At 44.9% G+C, this 24,719-nt stretch overlaps 1 pseudogene; it reads right to left on the reverse strand.

The window, feature by feature from the left end:
* Positions 1-857: 857 nt before the first annotated feature.
* Positions 858-975, reverse strand: LOC124614160 (annotated as a pseudogene).
* Positions 976-24,719: the final 23,744 nt, after the last annotated feature.

The raw sequence follows: 24,719 nt of genomic DNA on the forward strand, positions 1-24,719 counted from the left end.
GGCCACAACGACCGGCGGTCAGATAAGTCCCGATTTCAGTTAGTAAGATCTGATGGTAGGTTTCAAGGTACTGTGCAACCCGGTGTAGACTCCATAATGATGCGAGCTGTGTTTACATGGAACAGACTGGGTCCTCTGTTCCAACTGAACAGAACATCGACTGGAAATGGTTATGTTTGGCTACTTGGGGATCATTAACTGCCGTTCAGGGACTTCATGTTCCCAAACAACGATGAAAGCTTTTATGGGTGGCAATGCGTCGTGTAACCCGGCCACAATTGTTCGCAACTGGTTTGAATAACTTTCTGGACAATTCGAGAGAATGATTTGGCCATCCAGATCGCCGAACATGAATCTCGTTGAACATTTATAGGACATAATCACAGGTCAGTTTGTCACTGAATCCTGCACCGGCAACACTTTCGCATTTATGAACGGCTACAGAGGCAGTAAAGCTCAATATTTCTGGAGAGGACTTGCAACGACTTGTTGAGCCATATCATGTCGAGTTGGTGCACTACGCCGGGAAAAAGGAGGAGCACGATATTAGGAGGTATCCCCACAACTTTCGTCACGTCAGTGTATGTAGGCCAGCCGTATTTTCTTTCCTTTCCGATTTTGAAATTTTAAGGACTAAAAACTAAAAAAAACTCCTCCCGAACAGGCCATGATGGCCTAACGGTACTAATGTCCGCCGTGTCATCCTCAGCCCATAGGCGTCACCGGATGCGGATACAGAGGGGCATGTGGTCAGCACACCGCTCTCCCAGCCGTATGTCAGTTTCCGAGACCGGAGCCCCTACTTCTCAGTCAAGTAGCTCCTCAGTTTGCCTCACAAGGGCTGAGGGCACGCCGCTTGCCAACAGCGCTGGGCAGACCGGATGGTCACCCATCCAAGTGCTAGCCCAGCCCGACAGCGCTTAACTTCGGTGATCTGATGGGAACCCGTGTTACCACTGTGGCAAGGCCGTTGGCAGTTTTAAGGACAATAGTGTAGTAAGTTCTGTGCTCCTGTCTTCGTCCGCTTCCTTGACTTTTGGGAAGCTTTTGGCTGTGCTGTCCGGGAAAAGTTGTGACGCGTGCTTGCAGAGTACGGTGTTCCACCAAACGTGACAGCACTGATCAGAAGCCCATACAACAAGCCCCTCGCAGCTGTGAAGACAACTGACGGCAAGTCTCATTTCTTCAGTGCATCGAAAGGTGTCAGCCAGGGTTGTGTTTTATGCTCCGACTGTACAACATCTATGCAGGACATATCATTAGGAGGCATCTCAATTGGTGGTAGAACTATTAACAACTTCCGATCTGCTGATGACTGTGCTTTTAGTCAGCAGGAAGATGAACTAGCTGAGCTGGATTGGGCCTCAATCTCAGCAAGTCCAAATTATTGATAACTGATTACGGAGTACAGATTTAACTCGCAGGTCGATTAAAGGAACAGGAAGTGGTGCGTCTTCTACCTTGGGTCTGCGACACGGGAAGCCGTGAAGATTGGGTAAGAAGATGGAGCATGCTACGGCGAGTGGCTGTGAAGAAGCCCACCAAAACATGGAAGAACAGAGCAGTAACAAATACCAAAAAGTTTGGCTTGTTGAAACACTCGTGTATTCCACCTTATTTTATGGTTGCGAAATATGGACTCTTAAGGTCAGAGACAAGCAGCATACTAATGCATTTGAGCTTTGGTACTAGCACAGGATGCTGCACTTAAAATGAACTGAAAGAAGAAATGTGTACATTATTGAGCAACGCAATAGCTCTGTAAGTAGGCTGTTTAGGTTTCTTTGCTGGTAACGCCATGTAGCGTTCTCTATTAAAATCGCTGACTGCGCTGTGTGCAGTCTGTGGCTTGTTGGACTCGTTGTTGGAAGTTATTCGCCAGTGTAGTATTGGGCAGTTGGATGTGAACAGCCCATAGCGCTGGGCAGGGGGGGGGGCGGGGGGGAGCCGGCAGCAGTGGGAGATGTGGGGAGAGGGATGCCAGAGTTCTGAGATGTTAATATGAGCGGACGATCTGGACATGTGACTGTCAGAAAAAGGAAATTTGTTAAACTGGATGTCACAAATTTATAAATGTAATGACTTTTGAACACTAAAAGGTAAATACATTGTTTGTTCTCTATCAAAATCTTTCATTTGCTAACTATATGCCTATCAGTAGTTAGTGCCTGCAGTAGTTAGAATCTTCTATTTAGCTGGAAGTAGTGGCGCTCGCCGTATTACAGTAGTTCGAGTAACGAAGATTTTTGTGAGGTAAGTGATTCATGAAGGGTATAGGTTATTGTTTGTCAGGGCTACTCCTTTGTAGGGATTATTAAAAGTTAGACTGCGTTGAGCTAAAATATTGTGTGTCGGTTTAGAAATATCAGAATAAGTAAAGAGAAAACAGTCTCAGTACGTTCAGTTTCGTTTTGGAGTTTGAAAATCAAGTAACGTAGAAGTTTTTCCAGCTCATTCATAAGGGAAGTTTCTTCTCCACGTGTCTTTCTTCACGTGGGAACCAAAAAATTCTCCGGTACTTTGAGCACATTGTGAGAAAAGATGGAGATTAACCAAGAGAAAGTAATCGAGAAAGGGAAGATCGAGAGCAAGAGACGAGGAGAGAAGCAGTGAGCAGGTGGATTGATCGGATGAAGAAGATCATTGGTCTACCTCTTCAGTAGGCTCTAAGAGAAAGTGGTAACCGTCTAGGATGTAGATGCTTAGATCACGGTGTCACGACGCTCAGCAATGAGTGGCACTACTTGTGATGTGTCTATGTTCGTGATGGACCACCAAAAATAAATATTAAGTACAAACTATTTTACTGTTCTGTAAACCTAATATCTACTATTAAATTCGCCGTCCGAAGTGGCCGTGCGGTTAAAGGCGCTGCAGTCTGGAACCGCAAGACCGCTACGGTCGCAGGTTCGAATCCTGCCTCGGGCATGGATGTTTGTGATGTCCTTAGGTTAGTTAGGTTTAACTAGTTCTAAGTTCTAGGGGACTAATGGCCTCAGCAGTTGAGTCCCATAGTGCTCAGAGCCATTTTACTATTAAGTTCTATTATCCGTACAACAAAACCCGGATTAATATGAAATATCTGAAAACCGAAATACATATAAATAAAAAGATGGGTATTATAGATGGAGTAATAATTCCAGAGGATCCCAGACGAATGCTTCGAGAAGGAGCACAACACAATCCAATGCACATGGGCAGGAGACTCAGCCGAAAGCAGGCTTCTTACGTACGAAGAAATATAGTAGGAGTGGGTTCTTGATGCCAAATGACAGTTCGGTAGTTGATTTAATAACTGATTCCCGAGGACTACATTACCTTTCGAGAAGAATTACATTACTCTCGAAAATTTAAAATAAATAAGATTAAGGCTTCTGTTCACTAGCAAGTAAACTTTATCAAGTCTCTTGGAGAAACTAACTCTGCAAATTCTTTGACGTGGAAATGTCACCAGCAAGTCGACTTCCGCAAGTGCCGTCAACTTCCAGAAGTAGCTTCAGCAAGTTAGCGGAAACAGTTTCTTGCACATTGCTGCAAGTACTTCCCCAACTTGCCAGTTCGTGGAAGTTTTTCTCAAACTTGCAGAATTATTGTGTTTTAATACTGACACGAAAATGTCAGTGTCGAAAAGGAAAATGGAGCAGACACATGGGCCAAAGCAAATCTGCCTTTGGAACCCTGAATACGAGTATATTAATTCGGCACCGTTAGATAAGGGAGTGCGAACTGAATATACCGATTACTTTGTTTCACCAGAAAGGAAGTAGAATGGTAGTACAAACGTCCTCAAATTTCAGGTGATTTTTGACGTCTTATACATTACAAAATGAAGTTTCCACTCTGCAGCGGAGAGTGCGGTAATATGAAAGTTCCCAGCAGGTGAAAACTGTGTGCTAGGCCAGGACTCGAACTCGGGACATTTTCCTTTCGCGGGCAAGTGGTACAATGACTGAATTATCCAAGCAAAAGTCCTGACTTTTTGTCTCGGTATGACACACAGTTTCAACCTGTCAGAAAGTTTCATACATGATTTACATTTGTAGTAAAAGTAATGTTTTCGAATATTTGATTGTTCATAGAGGTGTCTGAAACTTGATTGCGACGTTCTCGGGAAGTTTTTAATCTGCACGAAGTCCTCTCATTTTAGTTCATTCAGTACTGCTTCCTGATTCAGTAGTGCTTCATCCAAACTTATTTTTTTCGTAACTTTTTGTTTTTCGTCACGGTTTTCCTTCAATAATAATAGGGTAACGATGGCGGCTGCTCTGGTTTTAAGTGCAACACTATAAACTTCCACTTGCCTGAATCACGACGCAGCTCAAGTGGAAACACTTCTGTGAACACCTGCCGAAAGTTTCTGAAATTAACTAGACTTAGCGACTTGCAGAAGTAAACTTGAGCAAGATTTTGTCCTGATGCCGACAGTTAAACAAATGCACGCTGAAGTTACTTGCGGAAGTTACTAACTAGTGAACATAAACCTTCATCCTCTAAAATTTTTATGATACATTAGGTATCAATGTTACAAAAACTAGAATGGAGATTAAGGGTAACTATAAACATTAGAATGGACATTAAGGGTAGCTTTCTGTCATTCAGAGTGAGTGCTCATGCGTGTGTGACAGTTATCAGTGATGCTCAATTTGGTTAATTAATACTCGTGGAGTGTCGCTTATCATACAAAGTTCTACCATCAAACGTCTAGCAGAACGTCCATGAAAGATTCCCTCCATCAAAAGCTGTAGCTAATCTTATCTTAGTAATTACATTATCACTAGGAAATTCTGTTGTCATTTTTCCTACCATTCATCCAACTACCGGCACCAGCAGTACTAATTAGTATCATGAATCACTAAAAATAGTAAAATGTAAACACGTTTGAGGAAAATATTCTAGATATAAAATTACAAAAACTGTTTGAGTATATGCTTTCAGTTTTCAAAATGCATGTGATTATGAACAGTAAATGCGTTCTTTCAGATGCAGTTACAAAGTTGTAATCTCTCTGGACACATTAATGAACGTGCCTAAATTGTTATAAATCAGTAATGGATTGGAATTATTGGACAAAGAGTAAGAGTAGAAAACAATCGAAAACAATAGGTCTTTTGATTCGTACTGGTGAGTATACCACGCCACGTTAATTATCTTCGAATGGCACTGAATTATCCTGATTCGCCACTGTAGAATCTTCGTCGCCAGTGTAGAGTCTTGTACTGCCGGTATCATCTTTCTACAACACAAACGCACACGTGGATTAATACGATTCTGAACTTATGTGTACTTTTAGTTACCTTGAATGGAGTTCATGTGTTCCAACACAAGCTCATCAGCAATAGTCCTCTTGCATACAATATCGGTAAGCTAGCTATTACAGACTGCAGCCTAACTATGTGGACGCTGTGTACTGTCGAGGCCTGCGAGTAAACTCACAGGCACCAACTGGAGTGTGCGTTAGTGAGGCCCTCTGGTCAGCGAGGGTGTTGGCGGCGTACTGCTTGTTGGTGTTTCTCTGTACACTCTCGTGATAGGCGCGCTGTATCCTGCGCCTAATTATCGATCTCTCGTGATAGGCGCGCTGTATCCTGCGCCTAATTATCGATCTTCGCGCTCCATCTTTGCCGACCAGTGCGCTGGCGACAGCTTATGACAAGCGAACACATTCCTCCCCCCCCCCCCCCCCCCGAAATGCCAGTTGTCGTGTAAGGAGGATGTGAACGACAAAAGGCAGGGAGGCAGGACTCTGTACGTAGAGATGAGCTGGGAGGCGTGACTGTCAAGGACGTTGTGCTTTCGACCGTACCCCGCCATCTGGCTTATGAGGCAACAGAAACATACGAGGCAACAGGAACATCTTCCAGAAAACCATTGCCAGGGTGTACGTCCGGGCCTGAGGGCGTTCCTCGAGCGATGACGGTGACGGAGATGGCGGGTTCAGGTCCATTTGGTCGACGAGCGAAGAGGGCAGTGGCGAGGGCGCGTGGCACCAGTGGACGGCTGTGAAGACAGCACGGTCCTGTGGGGCAGTGAATCTGGGGGAAGAAAAGCGGCAGAATCACGAGGCAAATGACACGCACGAGTTTGATTCACGTGGCGGCGCTGCAAACCATCAGGGACAGCAATCAAGTTCTTTAAAGGAGCCAATGCGTTCCTGGTGCACTCCTCTTCCCCAGCGCCCACGGTTCCAGTTAACCCTGAAAAGAACAAGACCGCGCGGTGCAAAGCGATGATTGTGAACCATTGGTGGTGCCGGACGCTGGTGTGGGTGTAGTGAGTGTAGCAGCGTCCGGTGGCGGCGGCCATGCAGAAGTGGGTGGGAGCGACAGGAGGCGAGAAAGAGTTGCAGCGGCTGTTCCGCGTGAGGCTGCTGTGAAGCTCGGTCACTTTTTGTTTAAAATTGCGTACGAAGCATTTTTGAGTTTCTGAAATGCGTCTTGATAGTCTTTAGTTCACACAAAAGGTACGTTTTTGCGACGTAAGCGAAGCAATGGAGCCGCGATCTGAGCGGCATTCGGTATGAACTGAAAAAAATCGTTCAAATGGTTCTGAGCACTATGGGACTTAACATCTTAGGTCATCAGTCCCCTAGAACTTAGAACTACTTAAAGCTAACTAGCCTAAGGACATCACACACATCCATGCCCGAGGCAGGATTCGAACCTGCGACCGTAGCAGGTATGAACTGAATGTAGTATGTCATGTTACCTAGTACTGACTGCAGTTCAGACACATTGCGAGGAACAGACAGGTCACGGATTGCAAGTAAATGAGATTGGAGGGGGTGCACATCATGACTTTATCACATGACCTAAGTACTGTAGTTGAGTTTAGAAAAAGGCACACTTTTCTAAACGACACTTGAGTCCTGTTTCTAACAACACTCGAAAAAGAGTACGCAAATTGGCTGTGTGTCCCACTGGTGTACGACCTGAGACGACAATATCGTCAAGGTAGTTTGAATAAAATGGTACTTTTGCAATCAGCTGTTCCAAGTAACGTTGAAAAATGGAGGATACGGAAGCTCTGCCGAAGGGAAAACCCAACTACTTGAACAGCCCTGTGTATATTTACGACAAATACTTTCTGTGATTCTTCATCCAATGGAATTTGCAAGTAGGCATCACGCAAATCTGTCTTAGAAACGTAACGTCCTGCACTCCATGAGTTCCTCAGGGAGTGGTAACGGATGTCAACTACTGTCTGTGGATTGATTGTAGACTTCAAGTCAGCACAAATGCGAATGCGACCAGAAGGCTTAGGCAACAATACGAGAGGACTTGCCCACTGACTGGCCTGAATGGGAGCAATTACACCATTATCTTGCAGTTCTTTCAATTCACTGGCTACTTTGTCTCATAAAGAAATTGAAACTGGACGGGCCCGAAAAAAGGCTGTGCATTGTCTTTCAATGTAAAATGGCTACAAAGTTATTAACTTTTCGCATTCCTTCTGAAAAACGTTTAGAAAGTTCTTTAAGCAAGCTTGCGACACTGTCTTTCAGTGCGAAAACTGACACTGAAAGTACACTGTCTTGGATGCTAAGTCCAAACAAATCAAAGGCATCTAACCGGAACATGTTCTCACTGTCTCTTGATTTCAACACAGAAAAATTCACTGTCCTATGTGAGAGATTTATAAGTGGCAGGCAAACTACACTGTCCAAACACCGGAATTTCATGCCCGTTGTAAGCAGTGAGGTGCTTGCCAAATTTAGAAAGACGTGGTGAGTTTAGCTGGTCGTACGTGGCACGATTAAACAAAGATACTGAGGCACCTATGTCTAACTGGAAGTTCACACGACAGTCAACAGCTCGTAATGAGACAAATAGTATGTTAGAACATCGTTGCACAGCACTTGAGCGAGGGGGGCGGGGGGGGGGGGGGGGCACAACCTTAATATTGCTTCTTTCAGAATCTATTGTAGGTTTAGAAAACATAGAATTCACCGCCTTTGCGCAAGCCTGTTTTTTTCTGGGAGCGAGTAAAAGTGGCGTTTTTCTGTCGTGGCAAACAAACTGCTTTGACATGGCCTTTTCTTCCACACGTGTAACAGGTTGCGATAGGCGATGAGCAGTCCTGTCTTTTATGGCGAGCAGAATGTCACTTAATTTAGAGACCTGTTTATGGTACATGCCAACGTGACTGTCTGTACAGCTGTGTACGCGCTCCTTCTTGTGGCTGCTTCGGACGGTCGCAGACAAGGGGCGACTCTACCAGACGAATCGGGGTCTAGTCAGTCTTATCGGCCGCTATGGCACCCGATTCATATTGCTTCAAGATTTGCAATACTTGAGGAAGTGATGGGTCAGAATACTTTAAGATCTACTCCCATATTCCGATATCTGGGAGATTGAATGTTATTGCATCGTGGATCATTAAATCACTGTAAAAGTTGCCAAAACTACACTTAAATTTACACGTGCAAGTCATGCCCGTTAATTCTGTGTACCTCTGGTGGCACATCTGTTCCGGAACTTTTTCTGCAAGCGAAAGAACTGATATCTAGTTGCAGCTACTTAGACATGCTTGTCGTGGTATTGAGTTAATGAAGACATAAATGGAAATGATCGTATGGCATTGTTGGTCGGGAGGCCCCATTCGGGGGAGTTCGGCCGCCGTATTGCAAGCTCTTTTTATGTGACGCCACATCGGCGATTTGCGAGTCAATCATGATGGAAATGATGGACACACAATACCCAATCCCCTGCCGGGAATCGAACCCAGGCCCCCTGCGTGGTAGGCGCTAAAGTTACCACTACGCTACGGAGGCGGAAAATGGAGAGATTACTTCGTCAAAAAAATATTTAAATGTGTGTGAAATCTTATGGGACTTAACTGCTAAGGTCATCAGTCCCTAAGCTTACACACTACTTAAACTAAATTATCCTAAGGACAAACACACACACACATGCCCGAGGGAGGACTCGAACCTCCGCCGGGACCAACCGCACAGTCCATGACTGCAGCGCCTGAGACCACTCGGCTAACCCCTCGCGGCTTACTTGGTCATAGACGAGTTCGTCGGGAGACGCTGCTGGGAATAGTTTTACTAGAACACTGGGGGCCCCATAATCCATAGGAAATATTGTAACTTCATAGTCATTCATTCATTTCCGTGTCCGGTCAGAATTTCCAAAAAATAGCAGCTGCGATAGCTTTGTCATTTCCTATATAAACATCTTATATCGTGCACGGGTTGTCCAGGACGCGGCATACAAGTAGATGGCTTGGATCTTCTTGAGCCCCGCAGTCGTATGAGGTGTCTGCGCTCGCTGGAAGGATTCCCCATTTCTTCAGGTTGGTCTTGCATCGGGGGACGCCCTCTCTTAGGCGGTTGAGGGATCTCCATACAGCGTATTGTAGGTTTCAAATAGTTCAAATGGCTCTGAGCGCTATGAGACTTAACAGCTGAGGTCAATCAGTCCACTAGAACTTAGAACTACTTAAACCTAACTAACCTAAGGACATCACACACATCCATGCCCGAGGCAGAATTCGAACCTGCGACCGCATCTGTCTCGCGGTTCCAGACTGAAGCGCCTAGAACCGCTCGGCCACATCGGCCGGCGTATTGTAGGTTTGCGCCAGGAGCTAGTTCTTCTTTTGGTGATACGTCTACGGGCAGTGAGCTCTTCCGTGTTGCAACACGAATTGCCTCCAGTGGCGCAGTCCTAGCAAGGAAACTCTTGCGAGATTTAAGGCGGAATCTTGCTACCTGATGACCATACAGAGGATGTCGGTGGTCATTCTCCTGCTTTGTTCTGTCACTGTCTGCAGCAGTGGCCCTCCGGATGTTGGGGGGGGGGGGGGGCAATTCCAACAATCGGATACAATTTCTGCACTGGTGTTGGCTTCAAGCATCCTGAGATGATACTTGCAGCCTCGCAATATCCACTTGCTTAGCATGAGCTAAATCGTTCCAAACAGAAGGAGGATACTCAGCGGCTGATACACAAAGCGCAAGCGCAGAAGTCCTTAGGAGCTTAGGAGGTGCGGGTTTGATCCCCAGCTGCTGCCAATCAGCTTCTTAAGTATCCCACTGCTAGCAATGATTTTCTGTTTCACGTTTAGACGTTGCTGCCTGTACGTTAGAGCCCTGTCCAGTGATACACCTAGGTAAACTAGTGTTGCGCAATGTTTCAGTTGCTCTCCTCACCATGCTGCGCTTCCCTGTTTCGTAAGTGGAAGGAGCTCACTTGAGTTTTACTGGGACTGAGCTTCAGGTGGTTGTCATCATAGTGCTTGGAGAGTTCATCCATTGCTAGAGGTAGTTTTCCCTCTACTTCTTTAAAAGTTGGCCCCTGAACAGCTACTGCTGTGTCATCGGCATAGATGAAGAGCCTAGTACTTGCTGGTACTGGCTGATCATTTGTGTAGATACTGTACAGCGATGGAGCAAGCACACTGCCTTGGGGGAGACAGTTCTTCTGCGTTCGCCATCTACTCCTCTTACCCTGTAATGAAACTTGGAATCTTCTGTTCCGAAGGAAGGTGCTAATAAGGGATGTTAGTTGGTAGTCCTTAGTAAGGTAATACACTTTCTTTGTTACCTATGATTCACAGTGTCGTATGCAGCTGAGCTGTTAGATGAACAAAAGCGATTCCAGTAATCTCACCGCGCTCAAAACCGTCCTCGAGGCACTGTGTTAGGTTCAAGATCTGACTACAGCATGATTTGCCGGCACAAAAGCCTGCTCGTTATGGGATAAACTTCACTTCGAGGGAGGCACTTATTCGGTTAAGTACCAGCCTTTCTAGTATCTAGTATGGTGTAGCATACCTTGAACACAATGTACCTGAGAATGTCCTTGGAACTGAGTCAAGTATTCGGGCCATTCCTCTTCTGTGTCTTTAAATTGCTGGAACGCTGGGATACTGGTCGGCGGCACTTGTTGGGCTAGTTGGTTGGTCGGTTGTCGTTGTGCATCCGACACAGCTTCTGCTACCAGTAGATGTTGAAACGTCGTCAGCAAGACAGGAATTTGTTGGTTCTGAAACTGAAAAGCATTTTATTAGTTCCGTCACATTGGCCGTCTGCGGCTGAGGCGCGGGGGCAGGGGATGGATCGGGCGGAGAATACATGGTTTACTCAAATACTTTATAGCAAAAACCAAGCAAAGCCTATGAAAAGAGAAATTTGATTTGTTCTGTAGCTCCTCTCCTGGAATCCATGCAAGAACTCAATAACAAATTATCAAATAAAAACACTTGAACATGATCACCCTTGCAAGCTAAAACATAAGAGAAGCAAGCAAAGTCTTCGGCCAAGTTAATTATCTTCGATCGCCATTGAATTATCATAGTTCGCCACTGCAGAGTCCTCATCACCACTGTAGTAGCCGCTCGGGGTAGCCGCACGGTCTAGGGGGCTTTGCCACGGTTCGCGCGGCTGACCCCGTCGGAGGTACGTGTCCTCCCTCGGGCATCGGTGTGTGTGTTATCCTTAGCGTGAATTACTTTAAGTTAGATTAAGTAGTGTGTAAGCCTAGGGACCGATGACGTCAGCAGTTCGGTCCCATAGGAATATACCACAAGTGTCCAATTTTCTACTGTAGAATTCTCTTCGCCCCTGTAGAGTCTTGTACAGCCCTCAAGCGAGGGAGAAGATGTTATGGGTGGCCGGTATTCTCTTTCTTCAACACAAATGCACATGTGGATTAATGCGGTCCTTTATTTTCATGAACTTTTATTTATCTTGAATAGAATCCATGTGTTGCGGTACAAGCTCATCAGCAATAGTCCTCTTGCAGGCAATATTGGTAATCTCGCTACAGCAAGCATTAATCTCACTATGGTCGCTAATCTGAACGCTATGTACTGTCGTAGTCTGCGAGTAAACACGCATACGCCAACTGGAGTGGGCGTTAGTCAGGCCCTCCGTTCAGCGACGGCGGCCTAAATACAAAGTGATTATAATTAAACTGTAAAACCGCTATAGAAATAATACCACAGATCAGAATGATGTCAAATTGCAACGGAATATTATCGGGGGAGGGGGAAAACGTACGGCAAAAGGAAAATAAACAGTTACAAAATGTAGCAATAGATGTTGCTGTAGGCATTGTAATTTAATAGTGGTCGCCTGCAAATGACAAATGAATCCTACAACAATCCCTAAGGTGTACGTTTCACGTTAAACAAACTGTGCTACTCAGTGTGCACGGGTGTGATACCGTTAGTTACGTAAGCCATCCACCACGGCAAGGTCATATCGCATCTGGTGTGAAAAAACGATTTTTAATTGAACTGGGGCAACAAAACGGTATAAAATGCATCAATAAAAATCAAATATGATTATTAATTTCCGTGTGACTGGGGCAAAACATGATACGAAATGCGTGCCATCAATGCAGCTACGTTGGCAATCGGAACACTGGACACAACATCTTTCACATAGCCCCACAGCCAGAAGTCACACGGATTAAGATCAGGCGTTGGTTAAAAACAGTCTTAGTTGCAATTTTAGTTTTTTTTATTTTTCTATTTTTTAACGACGCGTTTCGCCTTATTTAGGCATCTTCAGGTTATCTTAATTTGGTATTTCTTAGAAGAATCCTTTACTCAGTGTAGCCAAAGGGCATCGTCGAATATATCAGGCCATCATCGCCTTCGTTAAACTCAGTAAAAGCTAGAAATATAAATAAATACCAAATTAAGATAACCTGAAAATGCCTAAATAAGGCGAAACGCGTCGTTGAAAAATAGAAAAATAAAAAAACTAAAACTGCAACCAAGACTGTTTTTAACCAATACTGTTAAGCACTGGTTTGCTGTATGCCACATATGGATTGGAAGAATTTCTAAGATCAGGTGATAGGGACGGCCAGGCTGTAGGGAAATGGCGGCTGATAATTCTAGCATATCCGAAATGGCACTTCAGCAGCTGGTTTAGTGGATTTGCAATGTGCGGAGCTACACCATCTTGCATAAAAATGATTCCATCCACACATCCACGCTGTTGCAGAACTGGAATGACGTGGTTACACAAAAGACACTCATAGCGCTTACCAGTGACGGTACAGGGAACAGGATCGAAAGCACCTGTCTCTTCGAAAAAACATGGTCCTATGATAAATGATGCCGTAAGCCAGCACCACACAGTGACCTTTTCAGGATGAAGTGGTGCTGGCTGATTTGCGTGTTGATTTCCCTTTGCCCATATTCGACAATACTGTGTACTGACATATCCTGTCAGATGGAAGTGGGCTTCGTCTGTCCACAAAATCTTCCACGGCCAGTCATTGTCCACTTCCATGCGAACAAGAAATTCTAAAGCAAAGGTTTCTCTTGCTGGCAGGTCAACAGGAAGCAACTCGTGCACAGGCAATTCTCCGTGCACTACACGTTTGCACTCCACCACTCGTCTCCTCCTGCATTGCCGTGGCCACTGCTTCCACTGACGTTGAATCAACTCGTTTCCTCCCTCTACCATATTGCACACCAAAAGAACCCACCTATTCGAATTTCCGAATCATTTTCTCCATACCTACGTCAGTCATCGGACCATCGCCTTTTTTCAAACCCTTCAGTCTCCGAACTGCAGAGCAACGTGTGCACAGTCATCATTCTTTTAATACAGCTCTACAAGCAGAGCGGGATCCTGCATTGAGACAGTTATGGTGAACGTCGCAGACGCGAAAGGAGGAAAAGCCGTGTACCCGGCGTGTGTGTACCAACTTCAGTGGGTCGCGCACATTACAGGTCTTTTCATTTACGTATTCTGACACGTACAGCGCCGTATATTGGTCAATTTTCACATTTTTTTCCTTCATCCATACGTTTTCCCCCTTCCTTGATAATATTCCATTGCAATTTGACGTCAGTCTGACCAGTGAACTTTAATTATAATCATTGTGTACATGCTGTCGATAGGGCGTTGGCGGCATGTTGCTTGTTAGAGTGTCTGTGTCCCCTCTCGCGACAGGCGCGCTTGAACCTACACGTACTTATCGATCTTCGCGCTTCATCTTTGCCGACCAATGTGCGGGTGACAGCTTACACCAGCACCTTATCATCAAGCGTTATGATTACATCCATCTTACTTCTAAAATAGGACTAAATCATCGTCTTAAAATGAAATATGAATACCAAACTTACAAAAATGAATGGTTATTTACTGTAATAAAATTCTTATATGAAAGCAATGCTTCACAATTTGCTAATTTTTGAAATTCAATTGGAACACTCAGCCATTAGTATGGACTTTGTTTTAAGATTTTGAGAAGTAAGACATATATAATAGAGAAATCATTTGTGAATTAGCAATATGCTTTTTACATAACAGGGAGATAATGAAGCAATAGCAGTTTCAGCAGCAGTGATTCTTTGCTGATGAAGAAACAGGACTAACACAATTATTTCTTCAAACAAAGGGACTGCTCCTCGGCACTGCCTGATATGTTTATTTGCAGAGGTGGACAGCTGCAACAGATTTATAGAGTTTTGTAGCATTTCAACCATCGCTCAGGAGACATGGAAACGTACAGCCTCATATAATGAAACAGTTAAAAATAACATTTGATACAAGGAAACCAGTCTCTACTCTGTAATAATTTATTTGAAAAGTTTGGAATTTCGCATTTTTGTACTCATTTATTTCAAAGTTAACTTTGTTCACAAATTATATGTGTGCTCAATCTTTCGTTGTTTAGTATCTATGGAATGGAACGCTGAGAAATCAATCTCTCATTCTGTAATTTTTATGGAATGGTACACACTAAATGTTTTCTATAAGACCGTCTTATTAATATCTTCCAATCTTCTTATCTGTGGTGATACACTTGTCGAGACCAGTTCATAGTTATCTGTAGCTGAAACGCAGCATCGTACGCTCTTGGAAATAGGACTACGTTTTTCTCCTACCTGATCAAGTTTCAACGTCTTAAGCCATTTGCTGCGCGTAGGACACTGCAATGTAAAATGGCTTTACCTTCATAACTGATACACGTGTCGAATATTATCAGATGACCAGTTGATCTTTCTATAATCAGCTGGCTCCTCATAGGCTACTGAATGACTGAATGAAATACGTCTGCTTAAATTGAAGACGGATGTGGTTATAAGGTCTAAAGCATTAAAAAGAGATACACAAATTATCTTGTTCAGAATTGCACTCACTGTTTCCTTATTATACTGACTTCCAGTCGCTCTTTCTCACCATCGCGCAATCTTTAAGATATTACGAATTTGATCAAATGTAATAAAACGTTTTTTAAACACGAATAATAAAAGAAGATGTCTAAAATTACGATAATGTGATGTGTGGCTAGCTGTCTATGTAAGAAAAAAAACACGTAAATTAGCCCGCTAGCCTGAGAACACATTGAAAACTTCTCTGTAAGATTTTAGAGTGCTGGTCGGACTTTTCGGGAATCTTGAGAAACGGTACGGCTGTGAATGTCAACTTCGACAGCAAATCTATCGGTAAATTAAACGATGCCCATAGCGGCTGCAATGATTTACCTTTTTAAAAAAAAAAAAAAAAACATTTTTTGCAAGTGTGTTGTAAAGAGAACGCGGAAGTCGTCAAACAGAAGATCTGAGAGTAGCCTGCAAGATGATACTGGTGCTTTTACGGTTGAGTAACTGTGCTTGTTATTACAGATACGTTATATGTAATAATCTAGTATAATGTAGTATGGCCCTTATAACAGTATCGCAGAATACATATTCAAATGTCAAAGAACACGTAGACTTGGAGTCTGGACTGCGGAGCCTGGCGAGAGATGGTTGCTACCCAGTTTGGACTTGCTGCACAGCTACTATACTGTGCGCCAGTACTGGAGGAGGGCTGCCTGGCGCCCCGTGTGTCACAGGTGGTTCATTAATCAGCAGGCGGAAGCCACCGCGGAAGGCTCCTCTGCGTGGAGTCACGTAGTCGGAGCACCGCTGACGCCGGAGCTGTGCCTTAGGCAATCTCGCTATCGGTAATTGTACAGCTGGCGTCTTACGTCATCTCACGGCCCACGACAGTTTCAAACAGTGAAAGCAATAAAGCACCGTTTACTTCTACCGACAAACGGCAGGCGTGCCTGGGTGTTCGTTCGGTACGTGCTTTGCTGCGAGTTTGACGCGAACCGGAGGCGATGCCACAAATCTAAAATGACGGCACTTGTTTTACAAATAATCTAAATAGTGATACATGGTTCCACGGTTTTCCAAAATCATTTCGGAGGAATTTCCTGAAGGTTATTCTAATAAGGATCTTTGTTCTTGTTCTAATGCTCTGTCAGGTTAGATTCCCTTGTTAAATGCACACAGGACTTCAGTTCAAAGCGAATTGGTGTATTGTTTTCGATCCAGGCTCTTATTCTGGAGCAGTGTTCATCTATTTTATAGGTTCTTCAACCACAACTTACTGTCTCGGGCGTCGGATTCTAAGTGCGCTGTCATCTCGTCTCAGATAACCGCAGGTTCATAGACTTAAATTGAAGCCTTTCTTCACAAGGACAAAAAAAAATTCTAATCCAAAGCCGTTCATACGTCTGTATCGAAGAGCGTTAACACACTCTTTGAGGTAGGCTGTTCGCACTCTGATGCAGGAGTAAATCGTCACGTGCGGCGTTCTGCCTGTGAAACGAGGACCTGTGGTGACAACATTCCTGACAGAGTTTGCATCATATCCGCGATCAATTTCCAAAGCTCTCCAGAGTGTCTCACAGAGTAAGGGCAGGTGATACTTTTACTAACTGAAACATTACATTCCTTATTCTCCACTTTACTGGTACTGATTATTCATATAACGTACACGATGATTGCAGAATACACATCCCATCACCACATGTATCTGGGAAACCAATCACATCTGTAGCTACTCAGTGAAATATGTGTATGTGTGGGTAGCCGACAACCACCGATATCCTGTCATGCCACGGCAAGTCATAGATAAAAATCACATAAATTTTTTTTCTGTTTTACAGTAGAAACTAAACTCAAACTGACGGTGCAACCTAGCAACACAAGACTGTCTTTTTAGATCACCCTGGACGGTGCGATCTGCAGTCAGTTTTGATTTCTTGTGTTTTGTATAAAAATACACTCCTGGAAATTGAAATAAGAACACCGTGAATTCATTGTCCCAGGAACGGGAAACTTTATTGACACATTCCTGGGGTCAGATACATCACATGATCACACTGACAGAACCACAGGCACATAGACACAGGCAACAGAGCATGCACAATGTCGGCACTAGTACAGTGTATATCCACCTTTCGCAGCAATGCAGGCTGCTATTCTCCCATGGAGACGATCGTAGAGATGCTCGATGTAGTCCTGTGGAACGGCTTGCCATGCCATTTCCACCTGGCGCCTCAGTTGGACCAGCGTTCGTGCTGGACGTGCAGACCGCGTGAGACGACGCTTCATCCAGTCCCAAACATGCTCAATGGGGGACAGATCCGGAGATCTTGCTGGCCAGGGTAGTTGACTTACACCTTCTAGAGCACGTTGGGTGGCACGGGATACATGCGGACGTGCATTGTCCTGTTGGAACAGCACGTTCCCTTGCCGGTATAGGAATGGTAGAACGATGGGTTCGATGACGGTTTGGATGTACCGTGCACTATTCAGTGTCCCCTCGACGATCACCAGTGGTGTACGGCCAGTGTAGGAGATCGCTCCCCACACCATGATGCCGGGTGTTGGCCCTGTGTGCCTCGGTCGTATGCAGTCCTGATTGTGGTGCTCACCTGCACGGCGCCAAACACGCATACGACCATCATTGGCACCAAGGCAGAAGCGACTCTCATCGCTGAAGACGACGCGTCTCCATTCGTCCCTCCATTCACGCCTGTCGCGACACCACTGGACGCGGGCTGCACGATGTTGGGGCGTGAGCGGAAGACGGCCTAACGGTGTGCGGGACCGTAGCCCAGCTTCATGGAGACGGTTTAGAACGGTCCTCGCCGATACCCCAGGTGCAACAGTGTCCCTAATTTGCTGGGAAGTGGCGGTGCGGTCCCCTACGGCACTGCGTAGGATCCTACGGTCTTGGCGTGCATCCGTGCGTCGCTGCGGTCCGGTCCCAGGTCGACGGGCACGTGCACCTTCCGCCGACCACTGGCGACAACATCGATGTACTGTGGAGACCTCACGCCCCACGTGTTGAGCAATTCGGCGGTACGTCCACCCGGCCTCCCGCATGCCCACTATACGCCCTCGCTCAAAGTCCGTCAACTGCACATACGGTTCACGTCCACGCTGTCGCGGCATGCTACCAGTGTTAAAGACTGCGATGGAGCTCCGTATGCCACGGCAAACTGGCTGACACTGACGGCGGCGGTGCACAAATGCTGCGCAGCTAGCGCCATTCGACGGCCAACACCGCGGTTCCTGGTGTGTCCGCTGTGCCGTGCGTGTGATCATTGCTTGTACAGCCCTCTCGCAGTGTCCGGAGCAAGTATGGTGGGTCCGACACACCGGTGTCAATGTGTTCTTTTTTCCATTTCCAGGAGTGTAGAAAGAAGGGTTTACGTGATTTTACCTATGTGATTATCGGCTCCCTTCCATGATGTATTTGATTAAATCGATATGGATGTGATGAATGTCTCAGATGTATGACATGATACAATGTGCACTCGGAAATCTATCACGTACGTTGTATGAATAATCGACATCTATATAGTGCATCCTGAGAAAGACTATAATCTTTCCCATAATAAAACAGATTGCGGCTGCGTGCTTCCCAGGTGCCATTATCAACAATGCGCGATATCCCACGTGCCCATCGCTACCAAGTATCAGCCAATCCTAAGGTATCTAAATAAAGTTGAAACGCGTCATTGAGAAGTAATAAAAAACTTTAACATTGCAATCAAGAATGCTCGTTAATTCAAAGCATATAATACTGTTTGATGGTGATCCGGCCTCTCGGACTGAAAGGTTAAGGTTGACTCTTATCTTGCTCCTAGTCGTGAGCGGTAGGCTATGTTCTGGTACTAGGTTTAACCCTAACTCCATCTCTTTCATTGTCTTCAGCAATAAAACATGTTACAACACTCGCATTGCCTCATCACAGCCGTCTTCACTACAAATTAGTCGAAATGTCAGCTAAGAAAGTCTCGACCATATCGGGAGTGATACTAGTAAATAAATTTAAATTCGAATGTAAGTGACGAGAAACATGAATATTTAGTTTATCATTTTAGAAATATACGAGATTATTGGAGAAATTATTCTTACCAAGGTTGTAATCGGCTTGTGCTGATTCTTGTCATAACTATTCCAAGTGGATGTTCCTTATTTAAAAATGCTGGACAGCAATGCAACGCGTGATACTGAAATCTATGTCTCTCAGATCACTTTTGTAATTAATGACTCAAGAAGTATCAAAGTTGTCTGCGATCTCACATCGACATATGCATGACATCGTACAAACCACTTTCAGTGGAATGCCAAACGATTTCTCTTGCTCAGACCTCTTTTTTAAGATAAATATTCTTAGCATGAGAAACACGGCTGCTGTAACCGCACATACACGCACAGATTCGTGCTGCTCGGGTCCGCTATAGACCATTCCTTACATCGCTGATAGGTATTCCATTTGTACGGTTTAATTCCCTTTTTTATTGCCTGTCTGCTGTCCCAATTACGGGGCACATGGTTCCGCATTGAGAAAGTGGCTTCGGCGAAATGTGCGATTTCGCCTGGAGCGGGTTGCAGCGCTTTTTTGGAGGAGGACTGGGCTGGCCCGTATGACCATCTGTCGTCTGTAAATTGCGATGCAAAGAATCACGGTAAGAGCACAAGCTACATACATAAGCTACGCTGTACTTAGCGGTGCAGTCATGCTAACATTCAGAGGGTAATCTACTGCATGCTCGGCAACATTCTCACTAGCGTGCTGGATGAACACAGAGTAATAATAGAATTCACTAAGAGATTCACTGTTCTGTCAAACAATGTGTCGTTTTTAGGGTTCTGTGGCTCAGGCCTTAGAAACGGAACCCTTATACGTCGCATCGCTTTGTTGTCCGTCTGTCTGTCTGTCCGACTGTTAAGAATCCATTTTCTCAAGAATTGATAGATGCATCAAATTCAAAATTAGGTCACTTATTAAGATCTGTGGTATCTACAGTCCCCAGGAGGTGTAAAAATGACAAGCCTCTACTTAAATTCAGTCAAAAAGAGTGACCATTTATGTCATATACACTACTGGCCATTAATATTGCTACACCACGAAGATGATGTGCTACAGACGCGAAATTTAACCGACAGGAAGAAGATGCTGTAATATGCAAATGATTAGCTTTTCAGAGCATTCACACAAGGTTGGCGCCGGAGGCGACACCTACAACGTGCTGACATGAGGAAAGTTTCCAACCGATTTCTCATACACGAACAGCAGTTGACCGGCGTTGCCTGGTGAAACGTTGTTGTGATGCCTTGTGTAAGGAGAAGAAAAGCGTACCATCACGTTTCCGACTTTGATAAAGGTCGGATTGTGGCCTATCGCGATTGTGGTTTATCGTATCGCGACATTGCTGCTTGCGTTGGTCGAGATCCAATGACTGTTAGAAGAATATGGAATCGGTGAGTTCAGGAGGGTAATACGGAACGCCGTGATGGATCCCAACGGCCTCGTATCACTAGCAGTCGAGATGACAGGCATCTTATCCGTATGGCTGTAACGGATCGTGCAGTCACGTCTCGATCCCCGAGTCAACAGATGGGGACGTTTGCAAGACAACAACCATCTGCACGAACAGTTCGACGACGTTTGCAGCAGCATACAGTATCAGCTCGGAGACCATGGCTGCAGTTACCCTTGATGCTGCATCACAGACAGGAGCGCCTGCAATGGTGTACCCAACGACTAACCTGGGTGCACGAATGGCAAAACCTCATTTTTTCGGATGAACCCAGGTTCTGTTTACAGCATGATGTGGTCGCATCCGTGTTTGGCGACATCGCGGTGAACGCACGTTGGAAGCGTGTATTCGTCATCGCCATACTGACGTATCACCCGGCCTGATGGTATGGAGTGCCATTGGTTACACGTCTCGGTCACCTCTTGTTCGCATTGACGGCACTTTCAACAGTGGACGCTACATTTCAGATGTGTTACGACCCGTGGCTCTACCCCTCATTTGATCCCTGTGAAACCCTACATTTCAATAGGATAATACACGACCGCATGTTGCAGGTCCTGTACGGGCCTTTCTGGATACAGAAAATGTTCGACTGCTGCCCTGGCCAGCACATTCTCCAGATCTCTCACCAATTGAAAACGTCTGGTCAATGGTGGCCGAGCAACTGGCTCGTCACAATACGCCAGTCACTACTCTTGACGAACTGTGGTATCGTGTTGAAGCTGCGTGAGCAGCTGTAGCTGTACACGCCATCCAAGCTCTGTTTGACTCAATGCCCAGGCGTATCAAGGCCGTTATTACGGCCAGAGGTGGTTGTTGTGGGTACTGATTTCTCAGGATCTATATATATATATATATATTTCATAAATCTATCTGGAGATCTATTACAGTTCCGCAATTTTCACAGGCAGCCGTACTCATTGCCTAAATTGTCACTCTACTGTCACCTTGTTAGCAAGTAGTCACGCTTGGAAGACAATCTAATTTTCAGGGCACCCCTTTTCATGTCTCTACAGTCCGCGTGAATGTGTTGTATACTTATACTCCTTCTGCAACATTCCAGATGCCCCTAGGACTCAAGTCGTCTGAGAGGGAAGGGCGAGTGGGCGACTGTCTGCATGAATTCAGGGCTGAAGTTAATATGTAGCGGATTGTGCTTGTTTGCGAAACTTCATGACCAATTAAAACTGTGTGTCAGATCAGAATTGGGGCACAGACCTGGTTCGAGAAACAGTTTTAGTCTATCACGAAGTTTCAGGTCCACGTGTTCCAACAGCATACATATAGCGCCCCATTTCATTTTTCATAGACATCCCCAAAGGTAACACAACCTATCAACTGTACTTTGTTAAAAAGAGGAATCTATCAACTTGTACAGAAAATTATCACCTTTGACTGAATATTTATCAACTAATGACTTTTCCGCCAGTGAATCTTGCATCCTCCTCTTGTGAGGGCTGTTGTTAGTGCCTTGTGACAAAACGTTTAGCAGAGATATTCCTATAGCAGAGGTATTCCTATGACAATATAATGATAGAGGATGAAATGGTGCTTCCTGTGCTAGTAGTGTTAACCAATTTCACTTACCTTAGGCCACAATACGACTCAACTGACCACCGTTCAGTCCGTGTTTGTCTAGGTTACTCATGTCTTCCATACGTCGTTGGTCGTGGTATCTGGTCTGGACCATGACTATTTGACAAAGATGCTTAAATTTTAGGTAGCCCTCTTAGATAAGGTATATCGTATTCATATAACAGGTATCATCATCGAGACTTACAGTTTAACGTCGAAGTCATAGAGACGAAGTAGCTTCAGCTGAAGGACTGGGCTGACATTTAACCATGGTAATTTTCCTCAAGTGCTTTAAAGAAACCGTGAACAAATAAATCCGGATGACTGGACATGGCCGGCCGGGGTGGACGAGCGGTTCTAGGCGCTTCAGTCTGGCACCGCGCAACCGCTACGGTCGCAGGTTCGAATCCTGCCTCGGTCATGGATGTGTGTGATGTCATTAGGTTAGTTAGGTTTAAGTAGTTCTAAGTTCTAGGGGACTGATGACCTCGGAAGTTAAGTCCCATAGTGTTCAGAGCCATTTTTGACTGGACATGGGTTTGACCCGTGCTTCTCCTACTTGAATTAACCACTGGTCCACTTCAGTAAGAACAAGAACAAATGTTTCTTTGTAGAAACTTGAATTAACGACGCAAATATGTGACAACAGATCTTTAAGGAACTCTCAAAATCCATTCATTATATTTAAATCATACTAATAATACACGGGCCTGGGTTAATATTTATGGTAATAGTCGCACAGCTAAAACAGGTAGTATTATTGTGAGCTTGTAGTGTTCATGCAAACAAGAAAAATAAGACCAGTAGATACGGGTCCAGAAAAGTATACACTCTGATATTTGGACATTTCTCGGTCGAGGGGCTGAAAGGCGTTTAGTTGTCGATTTGAGCACAGCAGTGGCGTTCATGCTCACTCAGCAGGGACAAAGGAGTGTTCTGATGTCTTTCTTTATCACAGTACTATTGACACGTACACGTTACTCTCAGCATCGGCATTAGCTGCTATGCGGTCAGTTGTGTCGTTCGAGTTGTGTATTATTGTAATGTCAATCGTGTTACTGTGTGTTATTGTATCGTAAAATTACAACTTTGGTTATGTATCACGGCTTATTACTACTTCCGCAAATGGCTCCTTTTTTGTGATTACTGTTATAATGCTGTTGCTACGTACGATTGGTTCAATACATTTTCTTTTCTCTTTTTCTCCACGTCAGCAATGGAAGCCTAATACTCCACAAATGAAACCGTAGATTTTTCTTGTGGTTCAGCAAATGGAACTATCCTGCGAACCGGTGCCTTGCGTTCTACACTGAAAAATGTCCGCGTCGCAGAGTATCATCCTTTACGCCGATTTTCCCAGTCTCCCAGGGACCCCAAATAGTAAATAGCGGAAATCCTCTCAGTGTGAAGGAGCGTACGTTACATTTAGTTTACGAGGCACCATGACTCGACCGACACAACTGGCTGTAGACCACCTAATTTTCTAATGCCTACATAGAGTTCTGTGATACAGAAAGATACGAAAGCACTCTTTTGATACTGTTGAATAAGCGTCATTGAAACGACTGTGCTCATGTCCATAGTCAAACATCTTTCAGTCCCTTCTGTGTACCAATGTTCATATCTCAGAAAGGTAGGAAGGAAGGAAGATTAGAACTTAACGTCCCGTCGACAACGAGATCATTAAACATGGACGGAAAACTTCGATTAGGGAAGGTCTGGAAAGGTAATCGGTCCTTCCCTTGAAAAGCAATCATCCCGGCATTTGCCTTAAGCCGTGTATGGAAATCAAGGATAACCTGCCTTGGATTTGCCGGACGGGGATTTGAACCGACGTCCTCCGGAATTACAAGTCGATTGTGCTAACTTGTGCCCCACCACACTCTGTTAAAATCTCTTAAAGTTTGCTTTTCTGGACCTAAGCTTACAGGACATATCTTTCTTGGTACGATGTGTACTATCCCCTCTCAATATATTCGACATGTTTTTTTAACAGCCTCTATAAAACGAACTGGCGTTGATCGTTACGCAGTTTTGTAAGGAGATGATCGACAATAATACTGGCCTGGAAGTGGAATGCTGGAATGGAATTGGTTCTGTTAGTTTTAATAGCCTGTTACAGTGTCGATTCTAGCATGAAAGGAAAACAACGTACCTACTGAAAATGCTTTAGTGAAAGACCTCTTGCACGTTTTTACTAAAGACCACAGACGTGCAAAACACCCGAATTAACATTTACATGACCCCCCGCAGCGAGGTTTGCCCTCTACTCTCCTCCTATCGGAATCTGCCCTCCTGTCTGCCCCCTCCCCTCCCCTCCAGCACAGCAAGAAATTTCGCAGCTGTGCGTCAGCGTACGTGACCACGTCAGTGTACTCCACCGCCAAAATTGCTGCTCGATCTGCTCGATTCAGAGCCCCCAGGCTTGCAAGTCTTCCTGCTGTCTGCTGGGAGAAAGCGGCACCTCAGTAAGCATGTAGCTCGATACCTTTGAGGGTCGAACGTTATCGCATGCGAGGAAGGACTGAACGGAACAGTCGTAGGCTTTTTAAA

Source organism: Schistocerca americana, chromosome 4 (genome assembly GCF_021461395.2).
Source record: "Schistocerca americana isolate TAMUIC-IGC-003095 chromosome 4, iqSchAmer2.1, whole genome shotgun sequence".
NCBI lineage: Eukaryota > Metazoa > Arthropoda > Insecta > Orthoptera > Acrididae > Schistocerca > Schistocerca americana.